Source organism: Opisthocomus hoazin, chromosome 4 (genome assembly GCF_030867145.1).
Source record: "Opisthocomus hoazin isolate bOpiHoa1 chromosome 4, bOpiHoa1.hap1, whole genome shotgun sequence".
Lineage (NCBI taxonomy): Eukaryota > Metazoa > Chordata > Aves > Opisthocomiformes > Opisthocomidae > Opisthocomus > Opisthocomus hoazin.
This window is the reverse complement of record NC_134417.1, coordinates 63,104,573-63,126,676: the sequence shown is the minus strand read 5'-3', so window position 1 is coordinate 63,126,676 and position 22,104 is coordinate 63,104,573. Positions and strand designations below refer to the sequence as shown.

The 22,104-nt window shown below is 37.8% G+C and overlaps 1 long non-coding RNA gene across 9 annotated transcripts in view; it reads left to right on the top strand.

Moving 5' to 3' along the window:
* Positions 1-22,104, top strand: part of LOC142361177 (uncharacterized) — a 257,031-nt gene that overhangs the window by 113,287 nt on the left and 121,640 nt on the right. For all 9 annotated transcript variants that reach the window (XR_012763758.1, XR_012763762.1, XR_012763763.1 and 6 more), the window contains exons 3-7: positions 4,220-4,334; positions 9,325-9,450; positions 10,868-10,985; positions 15,869-16,005; positions 17,235-17,352. This is a non-coding gene — a long non-coding RNA (uncharacterized LOC142361177). The remainder of the gene's footprint in view (positions 1-4,219; positions 4,335-9,324; positions 9,451-10,867; positions 10,986-15,868; positions 16,006-17,234; positions 17,353-22,104) is intronic.

The following is a 22,104-nucleotide window of genomic DNA, read 5'->3' as shown; positions in this document are numbered from 1 at the left end:
TCCCACAGGTTTTTGTGCCTAGTCAACCACACTTTTGGCTATCATACATGCCTTTCTTCCTTTCATCTTCCAGATGAATATCACTTTCCTATGCCTTATAAATATAAAAATATATAATAAAGTATGTAAAAAAAGCCCTATGACCTATGCCTTCAGATTTACATTCTCTGTATGACAAATTGCCACTATATGTTGTCTGCAGCTGCTACCAGTCCATTTCAGGATGTTCAGGAACCTGAAGCCCTGCTTCTTATAGCAGACAGCTTTTGGTACCTCCTCAGGAACATGCTGGGGTACTTTTTCCTTCAAACTGCAGCTAGGAGAGCTGATAGTCTTCACACCATGTAGGTCAAATACCTAGTTAACTCTGTAAAGAAAGCAAGTCTCGATGGCATGCAGACATTTCAGCTCAAGTCAACGGCAGAAAGCAGAGCTTAGGCATTGGTCCTGGAAAGAAAGTTGAGGTCAAGCTTCACGTTACAGGGCAGATTGTACTCTGATATGCATAAGACACTGAACCTTTGGTTAGACCCCAGTTTCCCTTTCCACACAACGTGGCACCTGTCATCCAGCACCAAAGTACCATATTCTACAAGCCCATCACCGTGGAGAAGATGGCTGCAGTCTCTGTAGTCTTGCTGTTATGGACTCTTACTGCTCAGTAGGCAACAGGTTTCGGTTTGCAAGTCTGCAGCAGGCAGAGTTATGTTGGAGGTCACTTATACCAGTAAACAGACCATACAGTGAGGAATCCTATTCGCCAACAGTGTTGCTGATGCATCATGGGCCACAAACCACTACAATATAGATCCTGATTCTCTCTAGTCATCCTCACTTCCACAGCATTTGCAAAACAGTCCTACTCTCAGAGCTCTCTGGGTTTTTCTTGTCTCTGCGTCCCCTGCCTGTACTACACACTGCCAATCAACTTCCATCAGGTACGCACAGCCCATCCTCTTTCCTCCAGCCACTACACTTTAAACTCTCACTGTCTGATTTTTAGCAGTTTTCCACAGCTCCTGTGTTGTCTCTCTGTATCACATCTGTTATGTCTTTCAACAACATCTCTCCATTTTCTGCCTCCAGACTTTAGAGACGTGGAGTTTTACAAAATATTTTCCCTTATCACACAAACTCACAAAATCAAAGCTCCCACCATCCATACTTATGACAAGTGCCATCCTGACACTCTTAAACAGCTCTTATCATAGCAGCCAATAGTCTTAGTGACTTCTTTTTACAAAACTACAACACAATTCTGAATATGTACAAGCTTTATTTATATAAGCATTATATTTAAATACATGAAAAAAATCTTTGAGAAGTACTTGGTGTGTATCCTTCTGGCCCTTGTACCTGGCAAGAGCAGACCAGAGATCAATTGGATGTCTGCTCAGCAACCGATAGTTGCTCCTGCCAGGCTAGATGCTGGAAGGCTGATGAAATGCTCATGTTTATCTCAGCACTTCTGCATGGATATTCAGATTCAAAAATGCTTCAGCTGGACAAGGAGAGGGGGAGGCAGAACTGCAGCTTCTGTGTGCCTCTGGCTCAGTTGTGGAGAGTGAGAGGTATGATGGAAATTCGCTCCTATTATGCTGAACTAACGACTTTGTCAGTCTCATGCTCTGAGTAAGGCAGTTTTGACTTTTAAACGTACTCCTGCATGTGGTAGTGGCTGTGTGGTAGTCTCCAACCACAAGATCGGCATAGCTAGTGAAGGTGATTCAGTCAGAGTCAGATCCTCCTCTCATCTTCCCCATCTCATTTTGGGTGATAGTAAACATACCTCTTTCCTGGGTGAGACACCTTGGTCATCTTGAAAAATGAGAGATATCAGAAATGGGACATTTTTTAATATCACAATGCCATGCCTTCTACTTTGCTGGGGAGCTGATGTGAGAGTGTGCAGGTGTGACACTGGTGGTATAACGCCTAGGGACTATGCTAGAGAAGTATGCCAAAATGGCATGGTTTCGTCTCTGCTGCTTTTTGGAAACATTACCTGAGAACTGCCATCTGGGAATTGTTTGGGAAAGTGCAGTTGTGAATCATAAGCATGCCAAAGACTGTTCCAAAAATTTAATCATATGAGCAATGGCCCTTCAGTATCTTGAACACATGCCCTGCTTGTGTTCACTTTACCAGTACAGATCTAGCTTCTGCTTGACAAATGTTAATCTTGTCAGTTTTTCCGTGGTTAGATTTTAGCAATGTTATGCAAGTTTTACCAGTGAGAAAGCTGCTACTCTTTTCCTGGTTCCTAATGGTAATGCTTTTCAAAATAGCATAGGAAAAGGTTACATGAGAAACTGAATTGCTCAAGGGGTTTGCTATAGGAAATTACACTGCATTCTTCACTGATGGCCTTAACACAGAGGGTAGCAATGGGACAGGTGCAGAATTACTCCTTTCTTTGTTAGTAATTCAGTTGCTAAGGAAAAAGACTTATGGCTGAGAACAGAAGATTGGAAAAGCAAGGGTGGTCACTATCTGCTCTGCAATATTCTTAGGGTTAAATTGATACTGTTGATCTACAACAGTCTTAGACAGTCATTGTATAGCAGCAGTTATCCTAGTTAAGAAGGACGAAAAAAAGATTCTTTCATTGTAGATAGATTCATACAGTCTGTCAGAGTTGAGAACACAGTAACTGATTGCCAGTAAACTTTCTTCTTTATTTAACGATGGCAAATTTTCAGTTGTGCTTTGCTTATAAATAGAAGGATGTGATGCCATTTCTGCCTCTACCATTGTTGGTTCTGATTGTCTGGATTGCTACTGTCTCTGTTTCTTTATGAGTCTTGTGAAAATGAATAATCAAAGAGTCCTTCACTCCCTTCCCAAGGTCTTCCAGTTGGTCAGCTTCAAATGTTAAGTATGTTTTGTGTGTCCATCTGTTAGATCTCAGACAAAATCAGTTAAAGTAATCGCAAAACATTTTCCACTTTTGTTTTAGAAACAAGTTTCATGCCTCTTCAAGGTCTGGGGGAATAAGACATGTATAAATACATACCAAAGTGAAGATCAAAGCACACCAAAGAGTGAGCAAGTGAAGTGCCTAGAAGGCATTGTCTCAGACATAATGCTATATTGCTGTGACCACAAACAGCTGAATAGTCTGAAAATGTGCTAAGCTTTGTGGGCTATTTAGTTTCCTATTAAGTGATCTCATGACAGGTCAAAACAAGACAAATTACTTCCGATAGACCTCTGGTCACAGTGCAGTAGCTAACCTTGTGGTAAGGTTAATGTCGCTACAAGCACATCTCACTACTCCAGATAATGTGATTTAATAAGTTATATATTAGAAAGTATAGGTTAGGTATGCACGTTCCCTCTGGTCAGCCTCTGGTTGAACACTGAGAGATTCCAATTTCCCTCACTGACTGAATGCTGGGGAGGTTATTAAAAAACATGGGCTGTGTGAAAGTAGCAGAGAGTTTTTAATATAACCTTATTAATATCAAACCTTGAGAGAGAGAAAGAGGGATGTTTATCATGTCCAAAATGCTTCCAGCCACAAAATGTGGAAGGGAAAGGCAGGCCTTGGGAGTAAGTAACTACCACCTGTCTCTATAGACAGGCGGCTGGCAAGGTCACCTTGGCTGATGAAATGGACTGTTCAGCCATCCTTGTGATACAGTCAGGTAACGTTGCTATGTATTAATAGGCTACATTTTTCTCAAGTAGAGAGCTATTCAAAGCTTGTTTTGTGTCTGAATTTCTGATATAAAAATAAACAGACAAATAGTGGAAATCAGTTTATTTTGTAGTTAAGAAGTGTGTCAAAATTATGGAAAATTTGGTATTGGCTTCTGAAAATTATTTTTTTTATATGGTGTACTAAAATTTGACAGTCTGTTTCTGTGAAGGGAATGGTTTTATTTTGATTTCAGTTTAGCCTATCAGAAATTTGATACTGTACGATACTGATTGCACAATATTTCAAAATTTATCAGAGTCTTAGTTGAGTCCGTAAATAAGTATGATGGAAGATGGATGGCAGATTATGAGTTCTTTATCCATTCAATCATTTGAATGTCATTCTAGCATATGCCAAATGAATTGCATGTTGCTGGCTTGATACAAAACTTAAGTTCTCTTACAGTATCTAGTTCAGACAGAAAATTACAATTGTCATATTTTCTTTGAAGATAATAAATTGCCTATAAGTAACAGAATGAGTTGGTTTTATTTTCTGTTCTTTTTCTCTTAGAAAAGCTACGCTATATAGTTCAGATGCCCCAGATAGTGTATTAATTTTGTGAGAATCCAACCATTCCTTCCTTTATCGCTGTGCTTTTGGAAGCTACAGACCCAAAGAACATCAGGTAAGACATTTCCCTTGTTTGTAGTGTAGCTTTTAGGATGCTTGTACTAAGAAAACAGCAATTTCAAACTTTAGTATGTCACTGAAGACATAATTTGGTGATTTTTTCTCAAACATTATTGCATCCAAATGCTTAGGGCTGCAATGCTTCAAATGTCCTGCTTCCAGACATGCCGAACTCCAAGTAAAATTAGTGTAAATCCATGCCATGTCACCACTGAGCTTTGTGAAGTCATGGCCTGAACGTCAGCAGAAGGACAGAGGCCCTGAGTGAGGCCTGCCGAAAGTGACAGGCTCAACCCCAGGCTCCAGAAATGAGGAATGGAGAGCATGGGTGACAGTGCTTCTACTCTACAAATGTGTGTGACCTTTCAGATATTCTTGGTCTGTGTTATGCTTAGCCTTAGATTTTTTTGACAGGAAAAATCAGAGAAAAAGACTATAGTTCAGTTGGTAGGACTTGGCCTGCTGAAGGAAATGTCTCCCTACATTAATTATGGAAAAATATAGTGGCTACAAACAGGAGGTTACAGAAAGAATACCATTATGGAAGAGTATAAAATACAAAGCACTCCCCTAGTGTATGGGAAGCTGGGGTTTAAGTTTGTCATCTGACAGTGATCTGGCAATTAAACTGATATTTTAGAGTCACAGTCTCACTTATTCTCTGGCTTTACCCAGGAATTTCTCCTTGACAAAAGTGATACAAACACTCCTGTGAAAACTGGTAGGATTTCCAAAATACTCTCAGAAAAAGGGATGTTCTGTCAGCTTGCATACACAGCTGGTGCCCTCATTCACTCATTATGTGCCTTTCATAGTTAAAAACAGTAACAACAAGCTATCAGAATTAGTGCCAAGTATCGTACCATCAGAGATTTTTGTCTAGTAGCAGTGGAGATGAGCTATAATCCTTTAAATAATGGCACCTGATACTAAGCATTTTCATTATCACTGGATACAGCTTTACAGAAAGGGTGTCATAACGTGCTGTCACTGCTGTCATGCTGTTGAGTGACACCTGTATGTTGTGATATACTCGAGTTCTGGGATGCTTACCGATATAAACACTATACTTCAGATTTACCCTGTTTTCCCCAGCCCTACATGAGCCCCTGATCTGCTGCATGCCACAGTAGATATTCTGAAGAAAAAGTTAGCTGAACCATTTTAAGTTCCTTATCATAAAAAGCATACAGCTGTACACAGTCTCACCTCTGTGCCATCCCATCAAAGAACAGGCATTCCTGAGTACCATGTTCTCTGTGTTGTGCTTCATGACAAAATGTTTTCAAAAATATTTAGAGATTATTTTCTTTATCGGATAGATGTATTATATGTGTGCCAGCAAAAGATCAGAGAAAGGGTGAAGGACTATTCTTTAAATAGTGGTAAAAAGATTTTTCATTAATTCTTACAATCATTTCAAAAGCCACTTAGTAAATTCCTTTTTCTAAATCCCGTAACTGGACTTCTAAGTGCATACACCCAGAAAATATTGTCTGGCTGACCTACATGTATTACATTATTGTACTTATAAATGATACCAAGTAAAAGAGCAAATAATTACTGAACACTGGTATCTGGCATTATTTCTGTACTTCTAATAAAACAGAGATCATTCTCTGATATACATAGTATTTGGCCCTGTGTTTCTTCCAGGCCTCAGTAGCCCAGGACAAAATTATAATGTACATTTGGGTGGAGGGAGTAATTTTAAAGTATCAATAGCATGAAATAACGTGAGGATTGTGTGAAACTCAGAATATGTGTTGTATGCTCTTGGACGTGGCACGCCAACATATGGGGATGTTTAACATATTAAATCCTACTAGAATACTGCTGGAGGATTATACAGAGAGAAAGGAGCCCAAACTTGGCCTTTCCTCTTCTGTACTGACAACTGTCTTTAGCATACGCAATCCCAGCTGTGCCTGAGCATTGCCCAGGGGGAAAGCTTGTAGAGACTGGTCAGCACAATGCAGGAAAGCAGTCTGCTAACAAAGCTCTTGGCTTTGAGAGGGCCCTGATGATCCAACTTTGCCCCTCTGTCCTTGTGCTTTATGTAGTGTCATAGATGTGTTATGAGAGACAAGTTTTCTTCTATAGTGAAAATGTAATGATATATCTAGATGAAGTCTGATATTTTAACTGTGGATGTGATACTACATCTGCTCAGCTGGTATGACCTTGCACCAGAACATGCCATGCAGAAATGTTCATGGTAACCCTTTCTCTGGGTATCGTGTTAGCCTAAGTGGAGTGATGCACTGACTGCATGGTTTGTTTTTGTAGTACTTGAGTATTTTTGCACAACACTTCACTAGGCCACGTAAGCACTACAAAATGCTCAATGAAAAGGAAAAAATGTATTTTATCCTCTCTCGTGCTTTCCTTACACAGGCTGATCCAGTGTCTAGTTTCTCCCCCAGTGGATTTGTCCTCAGACTCTGTGTCCATGCCTTCCTGCCTGGGGCTCTGTCTGCTTAGGCTAATCCAGCATGGAGACCAGAAGTCCAACAGTTACAACTATGATGTCTCTGACAGATAAACACTGACCTTTTAATGTGAGACTGGCCCAAAGATTCTTAACTACAAAGTATATGTCAAATAAATTACTTTAAAAAGTGAATGTCAAATATTGAAGTAATGGAACACACAGAGTACTGTTACAGAAGACAGAAGAAGATATAAGGCCTGATCTTAATTTACTAAGAATAGGTGGCACATCAGTGGTACCTATGAAGTACCTAGGCTACATGAATTCCTACAGAATAGAATAAGAACTGGAAAATTAATCTAATGCTAATCCAATGATAATACCAAAGTTTTTCTATTAGAAGCCAAGTGTAAAATTATAGATCTTGTACTGTACATTTGTCATAGAAAATTTTCTCTATATGGAGGGTCTAAGGAGTTTTCAGTTGTATTAAAACACAATGATTTATGGCAACAAGAATACAGCAATGTCCCACAGTGCTATAGTTTTCAAATATCGTTGTACAATTTAATCTAGGACATAAGACGTATCAAGCAAAATCAATTACAAAATTATCAGCTACATTCATAGGTTCCCTTTCCTTGCTTTTTTCACATACTCTTTTGTATTTCTGTGTTTTCTGGGCATCATTTTAAGACAGTAGATATTCTTGAAAGAGAAATTCAGCGACATGCTCGTGTTTGTTCAATAATTTGACAAGCAAACACTTTGCAAGTATAGCATAGTATTTATGCAATAGATGGTGAAAAGCTAGCAGTTAAATAAATTATCAGTGGCATAAAGAAGTAATGGGTGTGGAGTTATTCTATTTTCTGTTAAAAAGCATACTCCTCTACACATCTCAGAACAGCATGGGAGTTAAATCAAATATAGATAATCCTGTGATTTTTCTACATTTAAGTTCAAAACCATTGCAGTCTTCCTTTGATCTCTACCCAGTTATACCTGTCAGGTATACAGATACACTCTACTGTTTCTTAATCCTTTTGCATATTTAGATGATTTGACGCTTTCTACATTGTTAATTTATTCCACCTAAGTGAAACGATAAGGTATGTCACCTTTCTGAATTGTGGAGAGAATATTTAGAATCAAACTACTCTAACTTTATTTTCAAGAAGTTTCTAGTTCAAATAATATCACTAGTTACAAAAATGGTCTATTTTTGAGGCTTATGAAAATATAGGACCAGTTATCTAGCTGTTTTTGTATTTACACACAACTGTAAGTGCTGACTTAATATCAAGTCACACGGTTTTACTGAAGCTTAACAATCACAACTGGTTTTAACCATCTAAGAATTACAGAAGCATATCACGTTAGGAAGACAGGAAAATTGACCAAATATAATAGGTTTCTACTGAACTACTTTTTGTGCGCAAATGTAAGAATAAATTAAAAATTTGAATGGCAGAATTACTTTTTTACCTTTACTATTGAAAATCTTTATTTTTAGTTGTTTATAAATTTTTTTAAAATCATGATGCTTATAGAAATTTAAGAGGTTAAAACTGACACGAGTTCTTATTATTTGGAGATTGAGTCTGGAGCTCTCAACAAGTGTTTGAGACTTTGTATTTTCTATTAATTTCCCTTTGTGTTGATTAAAATAGTGGATGAAGATCTTTTTAAACAAGAAAATGAATAACAGCGGTGAAATTAAGAGCAACAAGAGGAAGAAATAAAGCATAGTTGAATTTTTCAACTGACTGGGATGGATCCGGCCTATGCCCTGCACAAGTTGTGACATAGGTCTTTCAGCTGATAGGTCTGAGATTATGTTACAATTGGAGATGATGCCCATATGTTGCTACAGATAAGTAAAATCCAGACAATTCATTAATTAAATAAAGGATTGAAAGAGGCTGATCTGCAATGGTCTCCAGTGAAGTGCATGGCAGGAAGAAGAAAAGCCCCTCTAGCAAACCTGAAAATATATTGTGAGGCCTACTGAGTAAGTGGAAAAAAGTTCAGACAAATTGCATGTAAGAGTCATAGTGAAGCCTGGATCTGTAGCTTTTGTAATCTCCAGGCAGTGGTGCTTTAGATAGTCTATGGATAAACAGAACCTGAGGTTAGAACTGCAATGTTGCGATTTTCCCTAATGGGACATACGTGATTTTGAAAGGCTGTTAGTCTTTTATTTACTGTATGTGCTCCTTAGATTTCATACAGGGCGAATCTGCTCTTTGAAAAGTCTGGAACTGAAAAGTACCAAGCTCTTTTTCATTTCAGCATTAGCCTTGCTGGTTAGATGGACACCGTGTTGTGTGATTCATGAGAACCTCTCTTCTTGAATAAAGAAAGAAAATAGTTTTTGATGAAGGCATTGTGTTCTTTAAATAATGTGTCTTTCCTGTGGTTTAGAAGCTGTTTGTAAGTCTAAGCAGTAAAGGTGGATGACTAGTAAGCATTAGCAGGTAGCTAACAATTCTCCATCACCTCCATTCTTCCCCTCTCCGCATGCCCTCATTCTCCTGCTTTTTTTTAGCCCTTGCCAGCATGATGTGTACCTTACTGAATCTTGTGAAGTTTCTACATCCATGCACTTATTGAAAGCAATAGTCTTTCGGACTCTCGGCAAGATGTTCTTGGCTGGACACGTGCAGGAAAGAAGGTTAGTATCTGAATTGCGTATATTGGAGGTTTATGGGTGAGGAAATGACCTGGACGGTGTGAAAACACACTGAGATATATTCATTCACATAAAATTAATTTTAAATGGAACTGATTCTTTGTTCCCAGGTAGATGCCATGGACAACACAAACTACTTCAAAACAATCCAAAGAGGAACAGAATGCTTTTCTCTGTTCTGTTCAGGTTCAAGGTGGATGTGATCTGACTCTCTATCCATTATAACACTCCATTTAAGGAACACTTTCTAACAGTGATTTTTTCTTTATTAGCTGGTCTAGGTAGAATATTGACAAATTTTTTTACATTACTTTTCTTTGAACAGGACTCTATATTGTAGCACCTTGTAAATCTATATATTAAATCTGGAGGAGATCAGGTTCCTTGGGCAGTATCAGAAGTCAAAGGCCTGTTTTTCAGGGTTAATAGTTCAAAAAGCTTTCAAAACATACTCCAGCAGCATAAAAGAAAAATGGCTATCAGACTACAACACACATAAAACACAGGAATATTGGTTCCTCAGGCTTTAATTCTAGGTGGGATGGCAAAGCAATTTATTTTTATGTATTTTTTTCCAAATAAAGTGTTTTATTAATAGGGTTTTGCTGAGACAGTAAGAATAAATCTTTCCTATGAGGAATTTTAAATAATAGGATTAGAATTTGGAGCACATAATCTTATACAGTTCTTTTTCTTTAAAAGCCTCTTTGTGTTAAATGGTTCTAATTGAATGACTGTAAGGTCTGCAAAATCCTGAATCAGTCCAACATGTTAAGTGGGATACATTTCCTAAGTAAAAAATTTAATGATCAGCTTTGAAAGACAGTCTAAGAGACAATCAATAACCCCCTAGGTATATGTGTTCAAACTTAATGGATTTGACCATAGCAGATTTTCCTAGTATTTATAGTTCATCTTCACTACATGGTTAAGAAAACACATGTTGTTTAACTGAAGAAAACAAAGAACTCATGTAGTCTTATTTATCAAGCTATTCATGATAGCAGTTTTAGCCCTCTCACACTAATACATCTTTTAAGGCTTTTATCAGGAATTCTACCATGTGGTTTTAAAGCTTTGACTTAGTAGCTTAATCCTATTAGGTTTGGATTGGTATGCCTTGACAGGCTGGTGTACTCAGAAAAAAGTCGTGTCAGTTGTTTCTCTTGATGGTGGTGATAGGCACTGCTTAATGGTTCTGTAGATTCTTTCCACCACAAACTCTCTCAAAAAATGCAGGAGACCCTTTAGGAGGTTCTATTACTTTTTCTATGAAAGACACTTTCTTGAGACACGTTTAACTCTGAAGAGTGTCTAGGCATCCTTGCCTGTACAGAATACCTTAGATTCGCTCAGCAGTTCTAATCTGTCCTTCATTGTTTTGTTTTCCTTCCCAAAGAAAATTTTAGTCTTGATCGCCATGTCCACCTACTGAAGCAAGTAATATCCTTGTATCTGCTGTCCAAAAATTGGACCCTGTGAATGTACTAGTAAGAAGACACTGAGCAACCTGTCTAGTGAGTATGATAGATATAATTGCTGTAGATTAAGTACAGAATACTTGATAATGTTCTACAGAAACAACAAGAAAGCAAAGTGATTCAGATATAGTCTTTTGTGTCCCAATGATTGCATTTACACTCCTGCAAGCGTACCCCTGTGAATTTCCATAGGTAAAATTCTGTAATTTTCAATGGTGCCTGATCTTTGGATCGCTTCTGGGACAAGATAAGAGTGACTTGATTGGTACAGTGTGGGGGAAACTCCAGAGCTGTCCAAATCTTGCAGATCTCAGGACATATTTGTAGGCAATCTAGGTGAAATGGCACTCTGGAGAATCCCAGTATGGATCAACTTTCACTGCCAACATATAACCATCAAGATATTACTCCAAAAGCATATTCAAAAAGCCATACTTTCTTATCATGTCACATTGTCTTCAGGAGCAAAATACTTTTCCTATAACAAGCATGGTACTAATTAATTTTCATCCACTGGGTTGCCTCATCAGTTCCAGAATGCCAGGCAGGACAGAGGGTTTGTGAGCTGTAGAATAATCTCATAGGATAGTCTCACTGGGACTGAGAATTATGTCAGCAAACATGACTGGACTTATTATTTGCTTGACCCATGTTTAACATCAGAGAACTGCTGTTTAAATGCATGGCTTAAAATGATAGTGTGATTCTCCCTGCATTTTCTGATTCCTTTTTGTAGACTTGGGCCCAAGATCCACCATTGCCAGATCTGATGTTGATGATGACAAAAAACCTAACTCATATTGAAAAAAAGTATCTGTCTCAGTCTCGTTGGTGTAATAGGACAAGTTCCATTTCCTAATAAATATGTTTCAAAGCCACCATGTTAGAAAAAGAATGAAAAAATTGTAAGACAAGTAAACACTGTGACAATGTGTAAGTTTGCAAACATCTGAGATGTCTCATGTCAAAAGCTAAAGTAACAATGAAGGAAAGTCTAGGTTATGCCAGAATTGGAGTCAAAAAGAGAGTATTGTTTCGTGCATGGAGAACAAATCTGCAAAAGCAAGCGTTCCCTATGCCAATATGTGCCATCTGCCAACTCCAGGGACAAGGAGGTTCTGGAAGAAGACAGGTAGATAAAGGGTACAAGGTTGGTTTTGCCCATGTTTCTCCTCCTTTTTTTTTTTATTGCACTGTCTCGTGGTGTTAGGAAAGAAATCAAATGAAACAAAGTCACTTTATGGTTAATCCCTAGACACATAACGTAAGCAAACCAGAAGAGCTTCAGTGATAATTAGATAGACCTTGTCAAAAGCATTGAAAGTTTTTGTAGATAACTGGTGTGTCCAAAACCTTCTGTGCAGACTGCAGTTGGCCATAGCTAAATGGACGTGAGCCACCAAAGTGCACTCACAGCCCAGAAGGCTGACTGTATCCTGGGCTGCATCAAAAGAAGTGTGGCCAGCAGGTCGAGGGAGGTGAATCTGCCACTCTGCGCTGGTGGGACCTCATCTGGAGTCCTGTGTCCGGCTCTGGAGCTCTCAACACAAGAAGGATACAGAACTGTTGGAGCAGGTCCAGAGGAGGGCAACAAAAACGATCAGAGGGATGGAACACCTCTCTCTGAGGACAAGCTGAGAGATTTGGGGCTGTTCAGCCTGGTGAAGAGAAGGCTGCAGGGAGACCTTATTGCAGCCTTTCACTACTTAAAGGGGGCTTAGAAGAAAGATGGGGATAATCTTTTTAGTAAGGCCTGTTGTGACAGGACAAGGAGTAATGATTTTAAGCTAGGGGAGGGTAGATTTAGACTAGATATAAGGAAGACATTTTTTACAGTGAGGCTGGTGAAACACTGGAACGGGTTGCTCAGAGAGGTAGTGGAGGCCCCATCCCTGGAAACATTCAAGGTCAGGTTGGACAGGGCTCTCAGCAACTTGATCTGATTGAAGATGTTCCTGCTGATTGCAGGGGGTTGGACTAGATGACCTCTAAAAGTGCCTCCCAAACCAAAGCATTCTATGATTTTATTCTATTTTATAAAGCTCTATGGATCAGCCTACGTCAAATGTCTCACAAGCAATACTTATTTGTGTCCACCTTTAAGTGTGGGCATAATTAGGTAAAGACAGGACAATGAAACTTTGAACAGCTATTGGAATCTAGGGGGTGCATAACGAATTAATATAAGATCAAACATTCAAGACTTTAAGTGAAAGAAAAAACATGGCCGTTAAATTTTCAAGACATATCATCTTTTATCATGCATTTGTTAGAATTCAGACTCTTACTGTTTTCTCATTAAAACGAAACTACTGTAGTATTCCTCAGTAATAGATACCCATAGTAGCATTGTAAGATGTCTCTTTAAAAAACAGGGAAAGAACACTGCTCTTATAATAGTTTCATACTCTTCTTCACATGTAATTTTTGTATTATGATCTTTATTACTATTTATTGCTTTACTATACAATTACATTGACTTACTGTTCTGGCACAGATGACTTGGTTCCCTTTTCCCAGATTTAGACTAGCCTGCTCTTCAAAAGGTGCAAAAATTCGAAGAATTCTTATAGTAAAAGGAATCTTTTAAATTTTTGGCAGTCATGGTTTTATTGGCATTTCTGACTAACATTTCTCAACTCGCTTCCTCCTGCTTTATTTAAAACAGGGGAGATCTTGGGAGGTAATATCCTAGTGCTGCTTTGTTTAAACTTGTTCCATGTTGCCTTCTGAATGTTGGTCTGTTTTGTCTTGATCTGAAACAGGATAATGGATTATAATACACTGACTTCTGGTTAATGCTTCCTATTCTCTGTCTGTCTCCTAAGAGTTTTCCACTTGGCTGTCACACAGCCTAGAGGCAAAAATCTAACAGCTTGGATTAAAACTTTGTGCTGAACATTTTTCCATTTGTTCTTACTGTATGCAAATGCAAGAAATTACAGAAGAACCTGTAGAACCTGTACCTCCAACTATTATTACATTGTCATACAGAAGATCTTCTGCTTACTTTCTCTTCTGCTGCAACTTTGGTGTATCTGCAAAGCAAAGTTAGTGTGGCCTTGAGTGAGAGTTCACATAGAGCTCTTCTTATTGAAAATGTGTTCAGTGTGATGGACATCTTCCTTCAAAGTCAGTTATTCAGCTAGGACTTGCTTTTTGTCATATTTGATTCCTGCACACTGTCAAAGAATGTGTTCCATCTGAAAGGAGGCCGGAAGAGCTATGAGCAGAGGTAAACAGAAAACATTAATCCTTGTGAAGTCCCCTCTTCATTTTCTCATGTTACTTCGTAGGAATTACTGCTATCAGCTCAGTATCCTGTACTAGTACAGGTTTAAACTAGCAGTAGAACAGAGAATGTAGAAAGTACAGATAGTTTTCAGTGAGTTTATAGTCTAGCTGTGGAACCTTGAGTGCTTTTTTTTTATAGTTAACTGACTAAAAACAATAGATTTAAATCTGGTTTCACTGATAGTGGTATAATACTTAACAGTATAAAACTTATTGGATTCAAACCTAGGAGCTTGTTGTTGGGTTTTGCTCGTTTATTCTTCTTAAATGCATTCTAATTTTCACTGAGAAGAACCAATGACAGGAGGGAAATGGCCAAAAGCTGTTGGAAATGTCCAGGTTATTTCATTTTTTAAAAATGTGGGGTTTTTTTTAACAGAAACTTAGGAACACATTTTGTATTATTTTTGTTTCAGCTTAAAAAGTTACGGAGAGAAAGGGGAAATGAAGGAAGAGAGAGGAAAAGAAAGCAAGCTAAAAATTATTTGTTTTTGTCTAGATTTTCATACAAAAAAATTACCTTAACAGGATTCTTAAGAACTGTCTTTTTCTAGATTTTACCATGTAAAATGGTTTGCCCTTTTAACCATCTCTGGTTTTTAACATCTGTACATTTCAAAAGTCATCCAGTCATTGTCCAATATGAGACTTGAATCAGTGATATTTGTAACCTGAAGAGTACCACAGCTTTATAATAGTTCAGGAACTTCACTGTAGTAGAACTGCACAGGCACTAACACAACAGTCATAGACAAGTTCACAGTTGATAATTTTATTCACCTTAAATCAATGTTCCTTTATATGACTCAGCACAATTGAACATGTTTTCTGTTCCCGGATTTTTGCTCCACCCCTCTTACACTCTTCCATACGTTCAATCCTAATATTTCAATCATAGGTTTGCAGTTCAATAGAATTCAATGCAATAGTATTTCCATACTATTTAATATTGTTGTTGTTTTTAGAAAGAATTTGTAAAGCTAGTTGCAAGAGATACAATTTTCATTAGCAAATTGCTGCATATTTTTCATTTGTTAATTTTCATCAGGTGTTTTAATAAAGATCTTTCCTGATTCACACAGAGTGTTCAAGTGTTGAAAGAGGTGAGCTTCAATTCTATGTACTAGATATTGCCTACTAAGCCTGACAATAATGGTGTGTATTAAATTAAGTTTAGCATTAAGTTAGTAAGATCTCACTGGGATATCTGAGACGAGACAATACCCATGCAGACGTCAGAACTATTTATCTGCTTTCCTAAATGTGAAGACATCATCAGGAAATACTTCACATTTTATGCTGATATCAGTAAACCTCATATGTCAAGTTAGACTTAAATGTGACACTATAAATATGTCTTTACCTTTCCAGATTTGTCAGTTTCAATTGCAATCAGAGTATTTTGCAGAGATAAATTGCAATTTTAACAGATGCTTTGCTTACTAGATATAAGCTCCCATTCTAGTGATACACTAATTTAGCGATATGCATGCAATTAAGTATGAAAATGGCGTAGTCTTCTTTAGGATTTACTGCTAACGCTTAAACTTCTATTAAGCAACTTAAACTATGAAGGATGCTTTTATAAAAGTATTTAACATATTTTTTTTTCTTTGAATATGCAGCCACGAAGAATTTCCCTTGCATCATGCTATAATCCATGTGTTCTACTTTAGGAAACGTATCTGATTCAGAAAAGAGGAAAACTAAACTGTCTGTATTTGAGACATCCTTATTTTTTTCAGACCAGATGATGCTTTTGGTAATTAAATATTTTGGAATTGCTACTTGACTGAAGTGCACATGGTGGGGAAGGGCTCGTGGGCTTTGTTTTCATCCAGAGGGCTCCTTACATGCTGGGGCATGTTGAAAATGAAGAAAAAGTCAGAAACCAAGCACTCTCAGAGATGGTTCTTCAACCTTCCAACAATATTTGTATCATAACTGGCTGAGTATCTGTGTGCTTGTGTAACACGAGCCATTCCTAGCAGAGTGATATCTCATGTCCAGTTACAGCAGTACTCTATGTTGCTTTATGACTTATGGTGTGTCACATAAATGGATTTATCAGGATTATACACAAATTCTGAAATTAAAGAACAGCAGTAATATCATTACTGGAATTGCACTGAGTCAGTGAAACTCTGGAATATTACATTTTAATTTTTCTCATTTGAATAAGTTTATCTCTTCTGTTTTTTTCCCCTCTCTTTTTTCATTTCTTTTCTTTTTGTACAAATGAATTATCTTGGATCTAATGTCTCATTACATAAGGAACATTAAATAACATATCCTTAGCCCATTTTTAAATATTAAAGAAGAAATTTTATATGATCTTTTCCCAGTAACCGTTATGAACATATCACAGAATAAAAGTAAGTCAGTAAATTAGTGGATACTCTTTAGAAATGGTTAAACAAGTATGAGACAGTAATTTCACTTTCCTGTTCTGTGTTCTAGAACTAGCTTTCCTACTTATAAGAGGTTAAAGTGTACACTACTAGGGTTTTTTAGACACTTCACACAAGCTAGCATTTGGCTAGTCTTCCATGAATGTACTTTCTGATTATTTTCAAAGTATAGTGGTTTAGAACCCCAAAATTGGGAAATGTGGTTTTAAAATTGCAACAATTACCAAATGGATTTTAGAGTACATATAATGTTTGAAACTCCTGATGCATTTAATAAATATGAACTTTTTTCCAAATTTTTTTTAATAAACAGAGTCATTAGTAAGCACATCTTGTGAAAAAGTATTCACTGAAGCTATCCTACAAATGCCATCATCAATTATTTTATTTGATGAAGATCATGATCTAGATTTCTTATCTGCAGAAATCCTATGTGTCTTTTGAAGCAGTTTCCCTTTTTATGTTCTAGGAATACTTTGTGTGGTGTTTGCTGTAAATGAGAGTTATGATAGAAAGATTTATGTGAGTGTAAGCTCCTCAAAAATTAGATATGCTCCATACCATCTCTTTTACTTGACAGACTCCGGATGCCTGGTTCACAGGAAGACAAAACCCCCCAGTTTTTCCTGTCTGATCTCTGATGAACAGTATTCGTGAAGCCTCAGAATACTGAAGCTGCAGCTGGCACAGAAAATCAGGTATTCATGTAATATTAAACTTTCTACATAGTGTTATCTCACTTGTAATGTTGCCTTTTCAGTCATGTTTTTTGAGCAAGGAAGAAACATGTATTGCCAACAATACATGCTCTCAACCTGGATTTTTTTTAAGCATAGAGGTCCTGATTTTGCAATGATCTCTGTACAAATAGATGACTGTGTAGAGAGCCAGTGACTTATTTAAGGCTGTCTATGCAGTGAATCTATCTGTCTAGGCTTATTGCAGGAATGGAGCCATATGCTAATGTAAAACCATTCGTGGAATTCCTATTCATGTTCATATCAGACTGAGGGCAATAAGTCATACGATCCTCATATGTAAAACTTTGATGTTAAGTCAAAATAGCTTCAGTCTATTCCTTCTCACTGACTTTTATGTTTTCTTCATTAAACAAGAGTGAAAGTGCCATCTCACCATGATACTTGCAACTGGTATTTAAAAATAATTTTATTCTTCCAGTACTTCTACTGCTTTTACATTTGAAGTACAAAATTTTGAATTCTCTGTCTCTGCTAGGAGCTTTATGCCTTGGGAAATACTTGTCAAATGTAAATGAGCTACCAGATCTATCATCTTTCTTAACAGAAGTACACTCTGCACTTACGAATAGTGCATCAGAGAGGTGGGACAATGCTGTTATTTAATTATTAGAGTGACTAGAAACTAAATGACATTTGTGATTGATTTTCTACTCTTCAGCACATATAGAGGCAGAGTGAAAAAGAAGGCCTTGATATTCATCAATATCTATGTTTATTAACATTAATACTTGCAGGGATTACTTTGATATCAGCCTAATACATTTTCCAGACACAGGTAGAGACCATCCTAGCTTTAATTAGCACATTTTCAAAAAAGTAATTGCAAGCATAATGGTAAATGCTTCTTTTCCATTGTCAGAAGCTTTGAAGACTGTTCATCTCCTTTAACAGCATACCAGCATTCTTAAAAAACCCGACTCCATTTATTAGTTCTCATTTCATAAAACGCTTTGAGCTTCCATTATGAAGTGCATACGGAATTTAAAGAGTTGTTGTTAGCATACGGATCCTCTATGGAGGGCAATTCTCCTATCACATGCCATAGTTTCTGTTTCTTGTCATGTTGATTTTAGAGCCTCTTGCATAAAAATTGTACTGGTTGTTGCTGCACAGTTCAGCTCTTCTCACTTCTTTCTTATTGCCCAGTGACATAAAGCTTTTTTAAAAATGTAATAACCTCCATGGCAAATAATCATAATATCATAAAGACATAGTTTGTATGGCTTCACTCTCTGTAACTTGCATTAGGTGTAAGATTGAAACTTCTGTCCTCTGAAGGAATCTTTTCACATTAGGAACTTGTTTTTCCTTGAAATGTACTTTGAGTTAGTTTTACTTTCACAAGTGTTTAATTATTCAAACAAGTGTATGCTGAATTAACCCTCTACGTGTACAGGTCACTGGAAGCCCAAGGGGACAAAGAAATAATTGTCAGATCTTTAATTAAAAATAAAGAAAAAAAGCTTAATATATATAGAGAGGAAAAAAACAACTGGTTTTCACATTTTCACCAAGAGAACAATGTGCTTGCAATTTGCACTAGAATACATTTTAGGATCTTTATCTAGATGTCAGGGCTTTTGATTAGTTAAAATGATACACTGAAATATACAATTCCTGTTTGGTTCATTCTGTATTATGCACTGAGTTGTCTTTATGTCCAAGAAAGAATGAAATAAATAAACCAAAAAACCAACACACATAAGGTTATTGCAGTCATGTGGTTGTACTGTCAGACTGCAAAATAGCTCAACCACCTTTAATACCTAAATTTGACTGTGCTACGTAACAAAAGATCAGTATTTATCAGCCTCTTAATTCAAAAGAAACAATTACACATATATAGAAAGGTGAACATTTCAGTGGAGCAGTCGTCCAGCCAAGTGCAGACACCTATGTGATTGCTTGTTGTAACCCCAGGTTGCATTCTGCCGCTTAGTTGACTTACTGAGAAAGTTTATGTTCTACCAGTCCTCATTTGTGGTCATATAACCCTCTGATGGTCAGGTCTCCAGAGGAGCTTAAAAGCTGCATTGAATTAAGTGTTCAGCATTTTTAACAGTGCTTCAGTATCATTTCGCTGTGAGTATGCATGAACTGTCTAATGTTTGTGGTTGATGTCTGCAGCGTATCAAGTTGCATGGGGAGTGCCAGAACAGTAACAGCAGGAGATATGGAATAGTCTCTGGAGGAGAATATTACTAACAGTATTTGCAGATCTTTGAAGTATCTGCCTAAGGTGACAGCATATCAGAGTGAGTGACCGAAGAAAGGTATAACACACACAAGGGAGCAGCCAAAGTGCCAGGCTGTAACAGGGAACTGTGCTCCGTCGGCTGAAATGTCCCACAGCACCAGTGTTGCATCCCAGCTTCTTCCCCACTCTCTGGAGTATGGCATGCCAGACAGCTGCCCACCAGTCTGACCAGCTGGGGGATGGTATGTGTGATGAGAGAAAGGGAGAAAAGTCCAGGGACTCATTTGCTGATGAGGCCATGGGAAATAGGAGTTCAGGTTCTGTAGTGTAAACTGCATAACCTGTGTGTGAGATTTGAGAGGAGTGGGCTTGCTACCTCAGAGTCACAAAGTGGCTAGCCCGCCATCCGGTTGTCTTCTTGTCATGTGTTGATTTCTGGTGGCTGGTGAATACTAGGAACTGTATAGTCAACTCTCCTGCAATACAAGTACACAAATGACTGCCTTTTTTCTGTTTCCTGCACTCTGTGTGTGTGTGTGTATCTTTAGGAAACCTCCACAGAGTAACCTCTCTCAAACTACCATAGACACTCTCTGTCGCTTTTTCATCTTTGTAGTGCCCTCCTACAGCCATGGGCTTGCTTCTAACCAAGGTTTAGAGGAGGCATCCTACTTTAAACATCTTTTCTTCCATTGAGAAGTCCATATCCTTTGAAATGCTGAGGTCAGTAGCCCTCCAGATTCAGGGCATTTTCTGAAAGTAACTTGATCCTCAATGACTTTGAACAAGGGGACCCCAGCTGAGAGTGTTTGACTACACAGAAGGAAGAGCCACTGAACTCAGAATCATTAGGATCAGGCCTTAGACAATTGGCCACTAGTCTAAAGGTTTGTGTCACGTTTTGATCTTGTTATACCTTTCCTGCTGATTTCCTTGACCTCATTACTATCTTTTTGTAAAATCACCAAATGTGCAATTTGGCTCATTTAGTTATAAAGCATAGTGGGGACTAATGATAGAATGGTCTTTTTTACTTCTGTAAAAAAAGAACAAGCAGCTGGAAAGTAGGTAGATGCTCCTCAGGGTGTGTGCAATTACACAGCTGAGAAACACTGCTGGCCCTCACATAACTCCAGCTGTCACAGCTGTATGATCTGCTAATGAAAAAACCAAATGCTCTCACCTTCCACTGTTGCCCTCTGGAATAAGAGAAGGATATTTGAGGTAGTGTTAAAATTACTACTGTGCCTTTAAAGCTTTTGTTATGCTGAAAGCCGATGAGTGTTTGCAATTTCAAAGTGCTTTTTGAGTGTCTAACCAGTGAAACAGAGATTTTTAATTCTGCATTTAGAACACAAAGCCTGTCCAAGCAATTGAATTCTTTTTACAGTTTTCCTGAAACAGTTGCAATCTGTGTGACAGAGGGGTGGGTAGCAGGAAAAAAATGTTGGGGAATTTTGCTGTTACAGCTCAGCTTGTTTTGTAATGTGCTTACAATTTACTGCAGAGACTATTCTCCAAGGTCTAATAAGAGAAGATTAATTTTTTGGTATTTAATTTACCTTTTGTCATCATTTGCACAAGTTGAGTTCTTAACACGTTTTGAGAATGGTGTGGCCCTGAGCACCCTTAACTCCCAACGGATAGCACTGGCCACATGAGAGAAAAGTGGTGAGGGAATTATATCTAGCTGGGAAATTCTCACATATTTAGGACTTCTGGAGAGGCTACTATTACTACTTTCTGGTTTGTTTTCAGGATATCAAAGAGGGCCAAATACTAAGAAACATTGCAGCAAAGACCCCAGGCTCAGAAATCACTGAATATAGAAATGGTCACCAATGCTTCAGTGGGTTGTCTTGTTTGCCCTATGCCAGAACACTCATGGTGACATATCTTGAACCAGGAAAACTGTTGACAAACATGCTTGTATTTCAAACTGAGCTGGAATTTTCAGCACTAAAAAATATTCACTTTCACTGTGTCTATTAATTTCTGCTATGTGAATTAAATGTGCTGCAAGACTTGTCTTTAAACTAGCTTATGCTGCAGATGTCTCAGCAAAAGAGGTAATGTAGGTTGCAAAATCTGCTTGAGAAGCAGAGCGGGTACTTGGGCAGACAGGAGGAGCAGAAAATGGGGTTATGTCAGCTGCACTGTAAGAATGAGCAAAACATGCCAAAAAAAGACCCAGGTAGTTTGGTGTCCATCACAGCCTGTGGCCAAAAGGTGGTTTACAAGGATAAAAGTAGGAGGACATAGACAAAAAAGTAGCATTTTTTTTTGTTTTCCAAGCTGAAGAGCTCCAAGATGTTTGATTATTCCCCATACTAATGCCATTTCTTAACTTTGATAGGCATCTTTGCCTTCTGTGAGTCTTTTTGAGATGGAGACCTGAACTGCATTTTCCAAGATGCTCTTATACCATAGATTTTGTACTGTGGTACAGCATTTTGTTTTGTTATCTGTTGCTTTCCTAATAACTTGTGTAT